This window comes from Psammomys obesus, unplaced genomic scaffold (genome assembly GCF_907164565.1).
Source record: "Psammomys obesus unplaced genomic scaffold, mPsaObe1.curated_primary_1811, whole genome shotgun sequence".
NCBI lineage: Eukaryota > Metazoa > Chordata > Mammalia > Rodentia > Muridae > Psammomys > Psammomys obesus.
Genome location: NW_026596046.1, coordinates 21,025,259 through 21,040,050, shown reverse-complemented (window position 1 = coordinate 21,040,050; position 14,792 = coordinate 21,025,259).

The following is a 14,792-nucleotide window of genomic DNA, read 5'->3' as shown; positions in this document are numbered from 1 at the left end:
GATATCCATGCATGGTCATTGGTTGGAAAATCAGTCTCAGAAAACTTTGTCTACAAGCCTGAAAGTTTGCAGCCTCCTGGACAACCTACAACTCTATTCTGCAATGATGTTTTGCAAGAACTCTGAGATTTGTGGCCCAAGAAAGGACTAAGAGCTCTGACGCGTCTGCACTGAAAGGCCACCCAAGTGCCAATCTGCAAATTTCCAGCCCAGATCAATCCAGACAGGAAGAACTTGGAAGGGGAAACAGATTTCAGTGACCATATGTGCAATTATTACCCACCCACAAGATGACGGAGTAAAGAGACATGTTGGCCTGTCTGATCCCCGATGTGCTGAACCTGGGTAGGCTGAGCACACTGAACCCACACACAGATGCTTGTCCACCTGCCTCAGAATCTAGTCCAAAACAGTGCATGGATGAGAGGCACTAGTGGAAGGCCCAGGGCTAGTACCCCACGGTAAACAGGGTGTCATCCGATCATGTATGTCCCACATGGTGATTCAGGCCTCTCGCTTCCTGGCTGCTTCCCCTCTCCCGCCTTAGCTCTTGGCTTTTATCTGAGTTATCCTGTCTCTCTAACCTGGCATCACTGTTCCTCTGTGACAAAAACACACACACACACACACACTGTCTTTGTCTCCTAGTTTGTCTATGAAGGCAGGAACCAGATGGAGGAGCCTCATCGATCTCATAACAGGTGTTCGTAATAACGACATGACCAAGGAGCCAAATTGAGTGTTACATTCACTGACCCTCACCAAGTCCAGCTGAACATCAGGTCTTCTCTCCTTTGCTCTCTGTCTAATCTCAGGGTTCAAAAAAAATGATTAATGAAGCCTACAGTTGTTGTGTGTCTACAGTCTGAGCGCCTGGGGGCTGAGGTAAGAGGACTGCCCTGAGTTTGAGGCCAGAGTTACAGAGTCTGGGATACAGGGTGAGACGCTGTGCCAAGCAGGCAGGTGAGAAGAATAATGCACTATAATTTCCCACAACTTTACCACACCCCAGACTTGTCTCAGGTCTCTACAAGCTCCTTCATGTATGAAAGCATTTATCCACATGATCCAGTTTATTCATATCTCGAAGTTGTCGCTAAAAAACTGCCTTCCCCAACAGGTGCAAGCACATATTCAAATGGGGCATGGTTACTTTCAACTGCCAAGTTGATACACTCTAAAACCATTTGGAGAGAGAATCTCAACGAAGGATTGTGTAGATATGTTTGCCTGTGAGAACGTCCAGGGGGAGTATCCTGATTGTGCTAACTGAAGTGGACAGGCCTGCCCACCTTAGGTGGCATCATTCCCTAGGCAGTGGATTCTCAACTGTGTAAAGTGGAGAAAACAGCTGGATGCAAAGATGCATACACATTCATTCTTTCTCTACTTCTTAACTGGACCAATCAAGTTCCAGCTGCATGGACAGTTATCCAGAGTTGTGACCTGAAAGAAACTCTGTCTTCCCCTAAACTGTTTTTGTCAATGTATAATAAGACAGCAGCAGGAATTGAAATTAGGACAATATGTAAACGACACCTAGTTAGACCTTTAAATCTCACAATCTATAATTTGAAGGAAAGTCACTGTACGTAGACAAAAATACACACACACACACACACACACACACACACAACCATATCAATTTATTCCCTGCTGACTGATCTGACCTCCCCATTCTTTTGTTCATTCAGTCAAGCTACAAACACCAGCTGAGCCTGCACTATGTGCCTATCACTATCCTAAGAAATTCAGAAGACACTCTGGAAAGGAGGCATCAGCTGTCCCGAGGCAGCTCACAGTCTGGCCTCAGGTGAGCTTCTTAGTAAGTTCATCATCCACAAAAGCCACTTTCAGTCAAATTCAGCTACCTTGGGGGCCATACAAATTCCTGCCCAGGGCAGCTCAAAGGTGCTTCCTGAAGGGCACCTGTGGCAGAATGCACTGTGACACATTCTGACCGTGAAGAAAAGAATCAGGCTTCCAAACCAAGTCATGCCCCTTCTTGATCTCACGTCACCAGGTGGCAAGCTGTCTTGGCCTGTTTTCTGGTGCTATAAATGAAGAGTACAGAATGGTTACTTTACAATGAGCTATTTTTCTGAGTCATGGTTCTGGAAGCTGGAAACCATGCAGCCTGGTGCCAGCACCTGCCTGGCATTCAGTGAGAGCCTTGTGTTCTCACATGGCGACCGGTGGGGGACGGTTGCAGAGGATGCCCAACATTGTGATATGATGGTGTCATCGAAGAGCATTCAGGGCCTCGTTTATAGCTCTCCGCACAGGAGATGCACAGCACCACAGGTTGGACTTTCCTAGGGAGACTGACTGAATGAAGTTGTTTATCTATGACAGCCATCAACTAAGTCACAAAGGCTGGCCCCCTTGACCTCATCAAATCCATGAAAGCCCCACCACCACATATTATTAAGATAGGAATTTGAGGGCTAAGTTTCCATCCCATAAATTTTTTGTGGAACATGTTCAAACCAGAGCCTCCCCCAGGAACAGTAAGTAAAAATGGCTCCACCTGATAGCGGCATGTCGTTCCAGGTATCAAAACACTAAGGAACAGAGGACAACAGCAATAAAAATAGTGTGTGTGTAACACGATTCTCTTAAAACAGAAACAAAATGTTGACGTTCTATTTTATGCTTATCAAATTGAAAAGGATGTTTCTGTTAAAAGACAAAACATGGGCAAAAGAATGGCTCAGCCGGTAAGCCATTTGCCTGAAAAAATCTTTTGACCTGAGTTTGATTCCCAGAGCCCAAGTAAAGGTGGAAGAGACTTGAAGTCAGGGAGACTGGCATCCACACATCCATACACCTGATACGCACACAGTAATAACAAATTATTTTATATTTTTAACCAGACCACATGCTTGGAATTTTATTTGGAAAATCTGTTACAGCAAATATAGGTCAACTGCTTTCCAAGGTTTGTTTTTTTTTCTTTTTCAGATTATCATTAACAATATTTCTCACTTCCCTTTTCTCCCTGCAAACTGTCCCGTAGGTATTTCTTTGTTCTCTTTCACATTTGTGGCCTTTTAAAAATTAATTGTTATTCTGTGCCTTTATGTATATGCAGACATATTCCTAAATACAAACCCACTAGGTCTGTATAATGTTGCTCATATGTATGTTTTCAGGGCTGAGCATTTGATACTAGATTATCAGTTAGAGTTCTCTTCCCTGGGGAAGACTATTTCTCCCACTCTCACCATTCCTTGGTTGGATATAGTTTTCCCCCCTGTGGGGTTGGACCTTATGGGCTTTTTCCAATGTACTTTGGCATATATGTTGGTGTTTTTATTTGTTGTTGTTCAGCTCATGTTTAGGTAGTCAGCGTTGGTGAGACTTTCTGGATGTAGCTTCTGACATTATTAGAAGAAACAACCTCACAGAAAACTCCCTGAACCTTTGACTTCTTCCTCAATATTCCTTGAGCCTTAGGGGTAGGGGTGTTTTTTGAGATGTATCCACTGAGTCTGAGCTCCACAATGCTGTGTTTTGATTGGGTTGTGTTTTTCTGTAGCAGTCTCCATCTGCGCAAAGAGCAGCATCCTTGATGAGGAGTGAAGACAACATTTAGGTGCCTGTAGGACAAATGTTTAGATTGCTGTTAGGGAACATGTTGATTTAGTGAAGTAGAAGTTATAGGTTCTTCCCCAATATCCATGACTCCTAGGCTTACTGGCTTACTTGGTAGCAGCTCTAGGTTTTCAGTACCAGGCTGGATTTCCCTCTTATACAGCTTATAGGTCTTTGTATTTAGGTAGGACTATTGGCTACTTCCCTCCTTTGGAAACTTGGATGGCGAAAGCTGGTCCTCAGAGAGGAGACTTTCAAGTCAGTTCCAGCTCTTAGGATCACTGAGACTTCCATCTGAAGTGCACAGTGGCTTCTGAAAGAGGGGTTTGCCCTCCTCCTTTGCGGGGCAACCAAGGGTAAGTGTAACAGCCTGTAGTGTTTCAGGGGTCTCTTGAACAACCCTGATCAAGGGCTCAAGAGAAGGAATATCATGCCTCGTGTTGAAGTTTTTCTTAGGTGGTCTTTGGTTCCCAGAGGGGGGGCATTGTCATCTTAGATAAGAAAAGTTCATTATAACTATGTATGCATATTTATACACAGAATTACCTCCAATATAGGCTCTTTTAGGTCAATAGTTAATATTATAATGCCTTACATTTTCTTCAGGCATCTTTATTGTTTTCTCATTACCTTCTTCCCTCCTTCTGTATTTACCTCCACCCACTCCCTAAGAACCTGAATTTAAGTCTCAGTCTCCCTTGGACATGTGGGTTTGAATCTCACTTCTGTTAAATCATTATTTTTAAAAGGCAAAATTGCTATGACAGCTCCAGACACTGACATTAACTATTATCCGATTCTGATGTGCTACACATGGCTACCTGTCTGGGCTTGGAAAAATCCTATTGGGGGAGGGATGGGAAGGGAGTGTCCCTGGACTCTTAGAAATCTTAAGACTTGTCTTCACACCCTCTTCACGCTCCTTTTCCCTCTCCCATGCCACCCCTGTCCTTGTTCCTTTAATGCAGGAATTGGCAAAGTGTGGCCCTGGCTCACTGCCTGGGTTTGTGCAGCCGACGAGCTAAGAATAGGTTTTACATTTTTAAATAGTTGAGAAAAAATAGTTTATTTTGTGACATATGAAGATTATGTGACATTTAAATCTGTTCTCTAAATACAATTTTATTAGAAGCCAGCCCTGCCAAGGCCTATGGCTGCTTTCACTCTACAAAGATGAGTCTAAGGAGTTGTGATAGTCTATGACCCTCAACAGAAAAACATGTGACCATCAACCCCTCACAGAAAAAAGTCTGATGACTCCAGGTCTAAGTTAATGTTTATTTTCTTGTTCTGAGTTGCATATGCTGGCTCTATTCCCAAATCCCCAGGCAGGTTCGCCTCACTTATCTGTCCATAGAGTGATTTCATTTTCCCTGTTTCTAGGCCCCCTGAGCACTAAACTTGCAACCTGATACTGTGCCCCACAGGCTGAGCGCCAGGAGGCTGGTCCTGTGGTCCTGCCCCTGCCTGCTTGTTCCCCCCTTGGGCTTTTACCATCTCGATAATACCCAGTCATTGCATCTTTGAAACTGCCCTTCTTTCATCCTCCAGGAACCTTACCTCCATGGAGGCCTGTACCTTTCCTTGAACAGTGAGACTAGCTCACTTCCTCACTCTCCTCCACCTGAAGTGTTTGGCTTCCACCTGCAATACCACGAGCTCTTGGGATGGTTCATGTCTCTTAACTGAATGCCACATGCTAGGTCATTTACAAAGCAGAAAGGTTTATTTGGCTCACTGTTCTGAAGGTCTGAACACTTAAGAGCCATGTAGGACAGTCTCCTTTGCTGAGTAGAAGACTGTTTCATTTTCTCATGCCATAAGCAATACCTGAGAAAGCAAACCAAGACATCCTAGCTCAGGTCCCCCTCTTCCTGTAAACCTGGAGCTCCACTTAACTTTGATCACAGAAAGGCCCCACTTCCACCAGAGTCATTTCCACACGGTTGGAATTGAATTTCCATCTGAATTTTGGTGAGGTCGTGCAAACCACAGCAGGCTCCAACATTTTTTTTTCCTTCTCTAAATATTTTAACACAATGAATCAAAACAACACTGTTTTTAGTTGGTGCATGGATTTTTTTCTATGATAAAGTATTTGGAGACTTTTGTCACAGTAGGTCTATTAAAGCCACATGATTTAAACACACCCGTGACTAATGCTGTCAACATTCCTCCTGCTCTTCAAATTTGTTTTCTGTAAACAATTTTTCATTCTCCATGGAAATGGAGGAGCAGAGGGGTGCAGAAGACCATGAATCAGAGTTATTTACTAATAATGCTTCCTGTGAATCCTCACTCAACCCCTGCGCTCCACAGCGGACTTGACTTGTTAAGTTGCTTCATTTTCTCCCAGTCGCTATACGGAAGCAGCCAACCACAAGGGGCTGTTGGAGAATGAAGAAGGAGGCGAGACCCGGATATTCTCTAGGGAATGACTGCGTTTGCAGTACTTGAGGGAGTATAGTTTGTGGAGAAAGTACATTGTGCTCTCGGGCAGGTTTGCAAAATTTCAAGGCTTTCTGTAACTTCTGCAACTAGAAATGATAAGCCTTTCCGAAGTTACAAAAGCTAATTACCCTGGCTTGATCATTACACATTGTATAAATGCATCAAATTATCACATTTTGCTTCATAAATATGTCCAATTATAGTGTCAGTTTTTTAATCTAACGAAGAAATCATTTAAGAAGCAAGAGACAAATTAACCTACATGGAGATGAATGTGGACATAAATATGGGTTTAACTTACACACACACACACACACACACACACACACACACGCAACACACTGGGGACATGAATTCTGGCCTCAGTTACACCAGTAAGTAAGGGACTATAGAGATCTCTGCATTGGGAATGAAATTCTTTAGCATTGGCCAGTGTGCTGCTCTGCCATCTCCAGAAAATAAGCAGTAATGAAGGCCAGCGGTGTCGTGTATACAGCCCTGACAGCAGAGGACACTGGCCTTCTTCCCATCTGGCACCCCACTCGATGGCTTGTTGCTCTAAGAATCGTAAATTGACCGCTGAGGTTTGAAGGTAAAGTGTCCCTCGCTGGCTCATGCGTTTGAATACAGCCCCAGCTTATGGAACTGTTTGAAGCTTAAGAGTCTGTAAAGCTTTGAAAGAGGGGCTGGCTGACAGAGAAAGGTGGAGAGGAGCTGGTTGAAGGTCGTCTTTCTCCTGCTTGGACATCACCAGTCTCCCCGCTTCCTAACACCGTACCTTCCCTGCAATCATATACTGAATTTCCCTGAAACTGTGAGCCAAGATAAACCCCTTTTCCATGGGGTTTCTAAAATAAATCGCGAATACCTGCTTCTGTTGAGTATTTTGTCCTAGCCACAAAAGAACTAACACATTCATCACTCCACTCATACTTAACAATCTTGACCTTGTGTGGGGTCTCTCTTCCGGGAGAGAAACCAGGTAAATCATAAGAGGTGATGTTCTGATGTCTCTGAAATTGCCATGGCCTTCATCCTCCAGACTGAATTCCACTAAGTATAAAGACCCCCTTCTCCTTCTTTTTCTAGTGGCCCTGAACATACAGATGACAGTTTTCAGCTCTGAAAGAATCTTTTTTGTCCCCAGGGAAGCAAAGAAAGTGGGAAGATACTCTTGAATAATTAATAAAGGAACAAAACTGTAGGTAATGTCAATCTGGGTCCTCTAATCAACTAAGCTGGCATAAACTAGTCTTATATAGGCGGTTTCCCAGGCACCAGTTCCTCACAATCCACAAACTTTAACCATTGACTTTTAAACTTTCTGCTTGTTGCTTTACGGTACAAAAAGAGATGCTTCAACCCCAGCCTCAATATCTGAGTTCCAGGTAGAAAAATAAAATAAAATAAAATGTAATAAAGGATGCAAAGCAAAAATAAAATGAAAAGGAAGGAGTAAAACTAAAATATGTCTCAGAAATCTATTGCCGTCCCTGGCCTCCGTGCCTGTTACCCAGGCTACAGTAGATATTGGGCCTGCGGTTTCCAGTGGAAGTCCACAGGCTAAGTGGTTATCTATAACTCTAATGCGCAGATTCCAATCTCAAACACCTCATTCTATGAAATCCATCTGAAACACACATGCGACAGATGTTTGGCATCATGAAACCCCAGTCTGCTTCTGCTGATTTTAATCCAACCGTCTTCAAAGCAAGGGTTCTCCGAGCTATTGGGTTAAAATGAAACACAAAGCTTACTGTGCACACAAATCAGTGACTTAGGCCCAACCACGAAAAAATGTGTGGAATGAAATGTGAACGTAAATCAGATACGTCTGTGTTTTGTATCTGATGTAATGGGAAGGACTCTGAACCTGGAATAGCAGTTGCTCCCTTCATCCATTCTTTCTGAAGCTCCTGGCTTAGACGTGCTTACCCACCTCTCCACATGGAGATTCTAGGTTGCCAAATGTGAAAGAAAAAAAGTTCCAGATCCATATGGAAGCTGACAGAAAACTCCAGCCTTCTCAAAAGATGAGGTTTGGCAAACTGACTTTGTTATGCCTTTTCAACATTGTTTTATTTTATTTTACATCCAGCCTTGCTTGAGACCATGGAATTCTGATTGCAGTTGAAGTTCAGGCAGCTGGCACTCATTTCAAGCCACTAAGTTCAATACAGGCACTATCTACTAGCTCTCCTTCTAGCAAGACATAAATACATTTAGATGAAATGGAAAAAATGTGATAGGTCTGGGGAAAGAAATTCGACTTTTATTGAAACAGAGCTCTTGTTAAACTCTTTGCATATTTGCAAAGTAAACTGATACCTCAGCTTGCTAATCCCCTGGAAAGATGACATTTGTGTGACAAGGGCAGGCTGCTGTGCCTTAAGACCCTACATTAAGCCCAAGAAGTTAATCGGTCTAACCCAGCTGAACAGAACTTCCTTGATATCTTTGCAACTCGAAAAAGCTAATGTCACCAGGCTTTGTGGTCAGCCCAGCGGAGATACTTCCCTCTGGGTCTTTGTACTCTTACCCTCAGGAAGGATTTTACGAGGTTTCTTTTCTAGTTCCTTATACTGACTTAAATCAGAAGGATATTCTATGTCACTCATCAGTGCATCCGTCTCATGTATGGAGCATGTGTGAAGATGTTGGGAGTTTGCCAATATGTTGATTTAATTTATAGATTTTTAACCACCATCATCCACAGTGGGTGGATAAAGACTTTGTTCTTATTTAGATGCTTATCCCTAAAGGCATTTAGATCAAAAAATTTAATTAGGAAGTTCCACAAAATTGTTCTAAGAACAGAAATTTTTCATATCATATAATGTGTCAAAGAATAGAAAAGACAAAGACCTTTATTTTATTGGCCTCACAAAACTCTTATAACAAAACTAGACAAAGCAACTTTCGGGAGTTGTAAAGCACTTCATGTATTTTTATATATTCTAAATAAAGGGTTGCCTAATACAAGTCATCAGCAAATAAAAAGACTATGGAAACTAAACTTTACCATTCAAAATTTAAGAATGACTCAGAATTAGGAAATCTGGTAAAATAACTTGAATGTAAATTTAACTACAAGAACACAAGATGTTTTTTCTAGCTGGAGTAGAATAAAGGAAAAGCAGAGAGTTCATTACCCAGTTGAAAAGTCTGAGAAAAAGAAGAAGAAGAAGAAGAAGAAGAAGAAGAAGAAGAAGAAGAAGAAGAAGAAGAAGAACAAGAACAAGAACAAGAACAAGAACAAGAACAAGAAGAAGAAGCCAGCTTGTTGATTTCATCTCTCACACATGATGGCATAATAGAAAAATGATTGATAATGTCCAGTTTAGCCAAGCATGTGGGGAGATGAGCTTTTTAGATGGTCAGGTGTAATTGTATATTGATGACATCTTTATCAAGGAACAGTTGGAAGTTATTTATCAACATATGGAATGTGTGTGCCTTATTAGGCCCATAATTCCACAGGGAACCCTATCCTAAAAAAGTATTTGTACGTTCATTAAGCTATATGAAGAGTTCTCCATTTCTGTATTACAAAAAAATTGGGAGGAGGGATTGGATGTCTAGTAAAAAATGTTGATTAAATATCAGCATGTTTTTAAGTTATGTGTATTAGTTGCTTTTTCAGTTGCTGTAACAAAATGCCTGGCAAAGGCAACTTATGAAAGGTTTATCCTTATCTCACGTTTAAGGAGATACACCTCAGCATGGCAGGAAAGCCATGGGCACAGGAGTTTATGCCACACTATGGTCCCAGAAGCAGAGAGAAGGAGCAATGAAAGTGCTGTTCATTTGGCTACCCCCTCCACCTTTATGTGGGACTCAAGCTATCACGTGATACCACCCACATTCAGGGTGGATCTTCCCTCCCCAGCTAAACCCAGCTGGAGATACGTTAACAGACACGTCAGAGTTGTGACTCTTTGTCACTCCAAATTCGGTCAAGTTGACAGCTGAAAATTAATCATCACATTAGAATACTTCGCACCAATAAAACAGAGAGATGTGGACTCATAGGAATCGCTGATGGCAATGAGACTATATAAAAAAAAAAAGAAGTTAGAAACTGTTAAAATCTAAGTGTAGAAGCACAATGTCTCCATGTACGTGTGCTAAGTGAAACAACACCCTATAAGTGTGTGTCTCCTTTCGCTGCGCTTAGACCTCCGGCGCCTCTGGATATGACTGTGGCTATGACTCCTGGTGAGTGCATGTTTTCATAAAAGAGAGCTTTCATTTCTTGCATTGCAGTGAGGACCTCAGAAGCTGTGTGCCTGAAATGTTCTGTTAGTCCACCTCACCCTAGACTATGCTGTCAATCTGCCCCTGAGTACTGCAATGGAATACTTGAAAAATAATAACTTACCACTTTTTTTTTGTAATAATGAGGAGAGAATCCAGAGCCCTGCACACGACAAGCAAACACTATGCCGTGAGGCTACGTGCTTAGCCCTTGCCCCCCCCCCCCTTTTTTTTCCATTCGGAGACAGGGGCTCGTTGTTGTCCAGTCAGGTTGTGAACTTATGACATCGCTGTTGCCTCCAGAGTGCTGGTGTCACAAGCGTGCACTTCCACGCTCAGGCCGAAAATCAAGTTTTGAAAAGTAAAGGCGTGTTTAGCTCAGAGCTTTGAAGGTTCTGAAACACAGTGTCCGCATCAGCGCACTTGTGTTAAGGGGCCAAATGGTGATGGTGGGAGGTGTCTGAGCAAGATATGGGTCTTCAAGTGGATCAGAGAGAGAGGAGAGTGGGGCCCAAAATCATATTCAAGGGCACAGCTACCAATGCCTTGACGATCTCCCACTAGGCTCCACTCTCGAGGGTCCACAGCACCCAATAATACTGCCACCCTGGAGACTAAATCTTGGCAAATGGACCTTTGGGAAACACTCATCCTGACTGCAGCAGACTAAGAAAAAGTGATTGTCCAAGGCACGTGTAACATTGTGGCTTCTGCCTCAGAAAAACCATCCCACCCAAATATCTTGTTGATAAACGATTTCTCGTTTGTATATAGGCATTAAACATTGCTCGGCACATTTTCAAAGTCGTAATAGAAAGTCACTGGCTGGGCATTGCCAAGGCAAGGCTCCCTGCTGGAGAAACGTCATAAGTCAGGATGTTTCCAGAGATGTAATTTTGAATGGACTAGATGCTCTAGTTTGCATGCATTCTGTTGCTGTGATGAAACACTGACCAAAAATAACTTAGAGGAAGAAAGGATTTATCACACCTAGTGGTTCTCAACCTTTCTAATACTGCAGCCTTTTAATATAGTCCCTCATATTATGGTAACCCTCAAACCAACTGTAATTTGGATACTTCATAACTGTAATTTGGATACTCCAATAAATCATAATGTAAATATCTGATATGCAGGATATCTGATATGTGACCCCTGGGAAAGAGGCCCAAAGGCATGGTTACCCACAAGCTACATATAAGCTTACTGGTTACAGTGCAACATCAAAAAGTCAGTGCAGGAATTCAAGGCAGAGACTGCAAAAGAACAGAGGAAACTCCTTATTGGCTTGCTTCTAGTTTCATATTCAGCTTCCTTTCTCAGCCCAGGCTCAGCCTAGGGATGGCGCTGACCACAGTGGGCTGGGTCCTTCTACACCAATTTTCCATCAAAAATTGTTCCATAGGCATGACCAAAGTCCGATCTGATGGAGCCAATTCCTCAGCCGAGGTTCCCTCTTCCCAGGCATGTCCAGGTGACAATGAGGCCTCCCTTTAGAGGTTCTAGTGGCTAGAACCCCACCTTGAGCTTCTAGCTCCTTCTAGTTACTGTCAGGGGTTCTTGAGCATATGATATAGCTTCCGAGGTGGATACAGAACCAGACCAACACATGCAGAGATGCCCAAGGGACACTCATAACTTGTCACCATCCAGAAATAATAGTGTGGTATCCTCGATGACGTTGCTTTACACGCGCTTGAGGACACACAAAGAAAGTGGAGAAATCTGGGAATAATTGTCACCATGCTAGCCCTCCTCTACCCTTCTGAGTTGTCCAGCATCACACCCATCACTCAGTAAAACCGAAGCCCTCCCGTCACTGAGGCCACTCTCCAGTCATACCATAAATGAACTTGCTTCTGAGGAGTCAGCTCCAAAATCTCAGTAACTCATGACGTGGTTATGCCAAAACCACACTTGTGACTCTCCTGGAATGAACTCTAGTAAACACAATTTTCTCTGTCTGTCACAGACACCACACTTGCATTCATTTCCCATTGCAACATAACCGCAGGCTCAGAAGCTTGAAACCAGGGGGTAGCTACTATCTCTGTAAGTTGGAGGCTCAGACACAGCCTGATTGGATTCTTTATTTCAGGGTGTCATTTGGTGGCAAGCCAGAGGTTGTCAGACTAAGTTCGGTGTCTCATTAAGAAACAAGCAGATCAACTGTTTTTATTCATTCATCTCTTAATTGGCACCCGATTCTATATATTTGCTATTGTGAGGAATATTTAATAAACATGGACATGCAAATGTCTCTTTAATATTACGACTTCATTTCCTTCATTGTTCTAGTTTGATCTCTGTTGCTGTGCTAAAACACTCTGACCAAAAGTAACTTGGAAAGGAAATTATTTCATCTTACATTTCTAGGTCACAAGCCATCAGTAATGGAACTCAAAGCAGAAGCCACGGACGAACACTGCCTTCTGGCTCTCTCTTTGGCTTGCTTACAGGCTCATGTCTAGCTAGCGTTTCTACACGCCCCACATCCACCTGTCTAGAGGTGGCACAGGCCACGGTGTGCTGCCGCCGCCTGCATTAATCAACAAGACAGTCTCTCACTGACATGGCCAAGAGCCCATCTGATCTGAGCAATTACTCAATGAACTTCCCTCTTTCCAAGTGACTCTAGGTTGTATCAAATTGACAGCTGAAGCTAATGAGACTAGTGTATACCCAGGAGTAAAACAGCTCGATTATATAGTAGGTCTTTTTTTTTTTTCTTTTTTGAGTTTTTGAAGAACCTCCATAATGTTTTCCACAGTGGAGACACTAATGTAAATTCCCATCCACAGTGTCTAGGAGTTCCTTTTAAAATTCTCATGAAGAAAACTTGTTATTTCTGATGTATTTGTGATTATTACTGCTGCAGTCCCAACTGCAGAGGAATGGAATTACTCAGAGGGCTAAAGGATGTAAGCATATTTTGTATATTTGTTGGCTACTTCGAATTTTTCTTTTGAGAAATGTCTGGTTAGATTTTCACCCACCTCATAGCTGTGCAGGTTGCATTCTTGTTGGTGGCTTGAGTTCTTTATAGCTATGCATATTAATCATCTGTCTGGTGAACATCTGGCAGAGACTTTCCACCATTGTATCTGCTGCCTCCTCATTCTGTTGGCTCTTTCCTTTACCCTGAAGAAGTTTTTTTAATATGATAATAAGGTTAATTGTGATCATCAATTTGATTGGATGAGAGCACCAATGAGGACACCTTTGGGTATATCTATAAGAGCATTTGCAGAGAGGTTTATCTAAGGAGAGAAAAACCCACCATGAATATGAGTGGTACTATCTCATGGGCTGGTGTCCTGACGTTAATAAGAAGTCGAAAGGCAGGTAGCCAGCTGCACACCAGAATTCCTTCTCTACTTCCTGGTTGGTGCCACAGACCAAACTGCTCCTGCCACCATGTCTTCTCTACCATGACAAACTGTGTTCTCTAAACTGTGAGCCAAAATAAGCTCTTCCCCCTGAACTTGCCATATGCCAAATAAGATATGGATGAAATAGCAACAAAAGTAATCAGTATAGATTTAATTCTTTTTGTTTATTCTCATTTCTATTATTTTATTATTTCTTTTACATGTTCTTACAGAAAGTCCTTGCTATGTCTTGAAGTGTTTTCCTTCTGGTAGTTTCAAAGTTTCCAATATTAAAGTCTTAATTCATTTTGAGTTTAGTTTTGTATGAAGTGAGAAACTGGGAGCTAGTTTCAGCACTGAAGAAGTTGTTTTTTCCACAATTTTTTGATCACCTTTCACAGTTACTGTTTTCCTATCCTTAAGGGGGACTTTATGAATCTTGTAAGTTCCAGGAGCTTCTTAGAGCTTGCATGTGTCATTCACTTCCTGAGTTTTGCAGGTTTTACTTACTTTTCAGTCTTATAAGCCTTCCTGCTCCCTTCAAAAGTACTGCTTAAATTCAGAGGAAATAGCTACAGAACAAAAGCTTTGGCAAACAGACATTTTCAAAATAATAATTCTGTAAATCTATGAGCAAGAAGAGGTCTACTATCTTCATTTTCTTTCCTTGACATCTTAGTTTTTGTTGTAGGAACCTTTTGCTCTTTCTCCTGGGTTATTTCTGAGTACATTTGATGTTATTAAGACTGGGGTTACCTTCCTGATTTCTTCTCCAAAGAGTTCATCTTTGAACTATTGATTTCTGTGCACCCATGTTTATCCTACTACTTAGTTAAAGATATTTATCAGATCTAAAAAGATTTTTTTAGACACTAGGATTTTCTACATATAGAGTCAGATCATCTGTAGATGGATAATTTGACTTTGCTTTCTCCTATTTGTATCCCTTTATTTTTTTCTTTTCTGCTGTCACTAAAATCTTAAGTACTATATCTAAAAAACACTAGTAAAATATAGTAATCAAAGAGTTGAGAGTACACTCACCATTCTTGTTCCTGATTTTAGATAATTGTAGGGGAAGTAGTAGTGTGGGTATTTTATTCTCGAGATTTTACA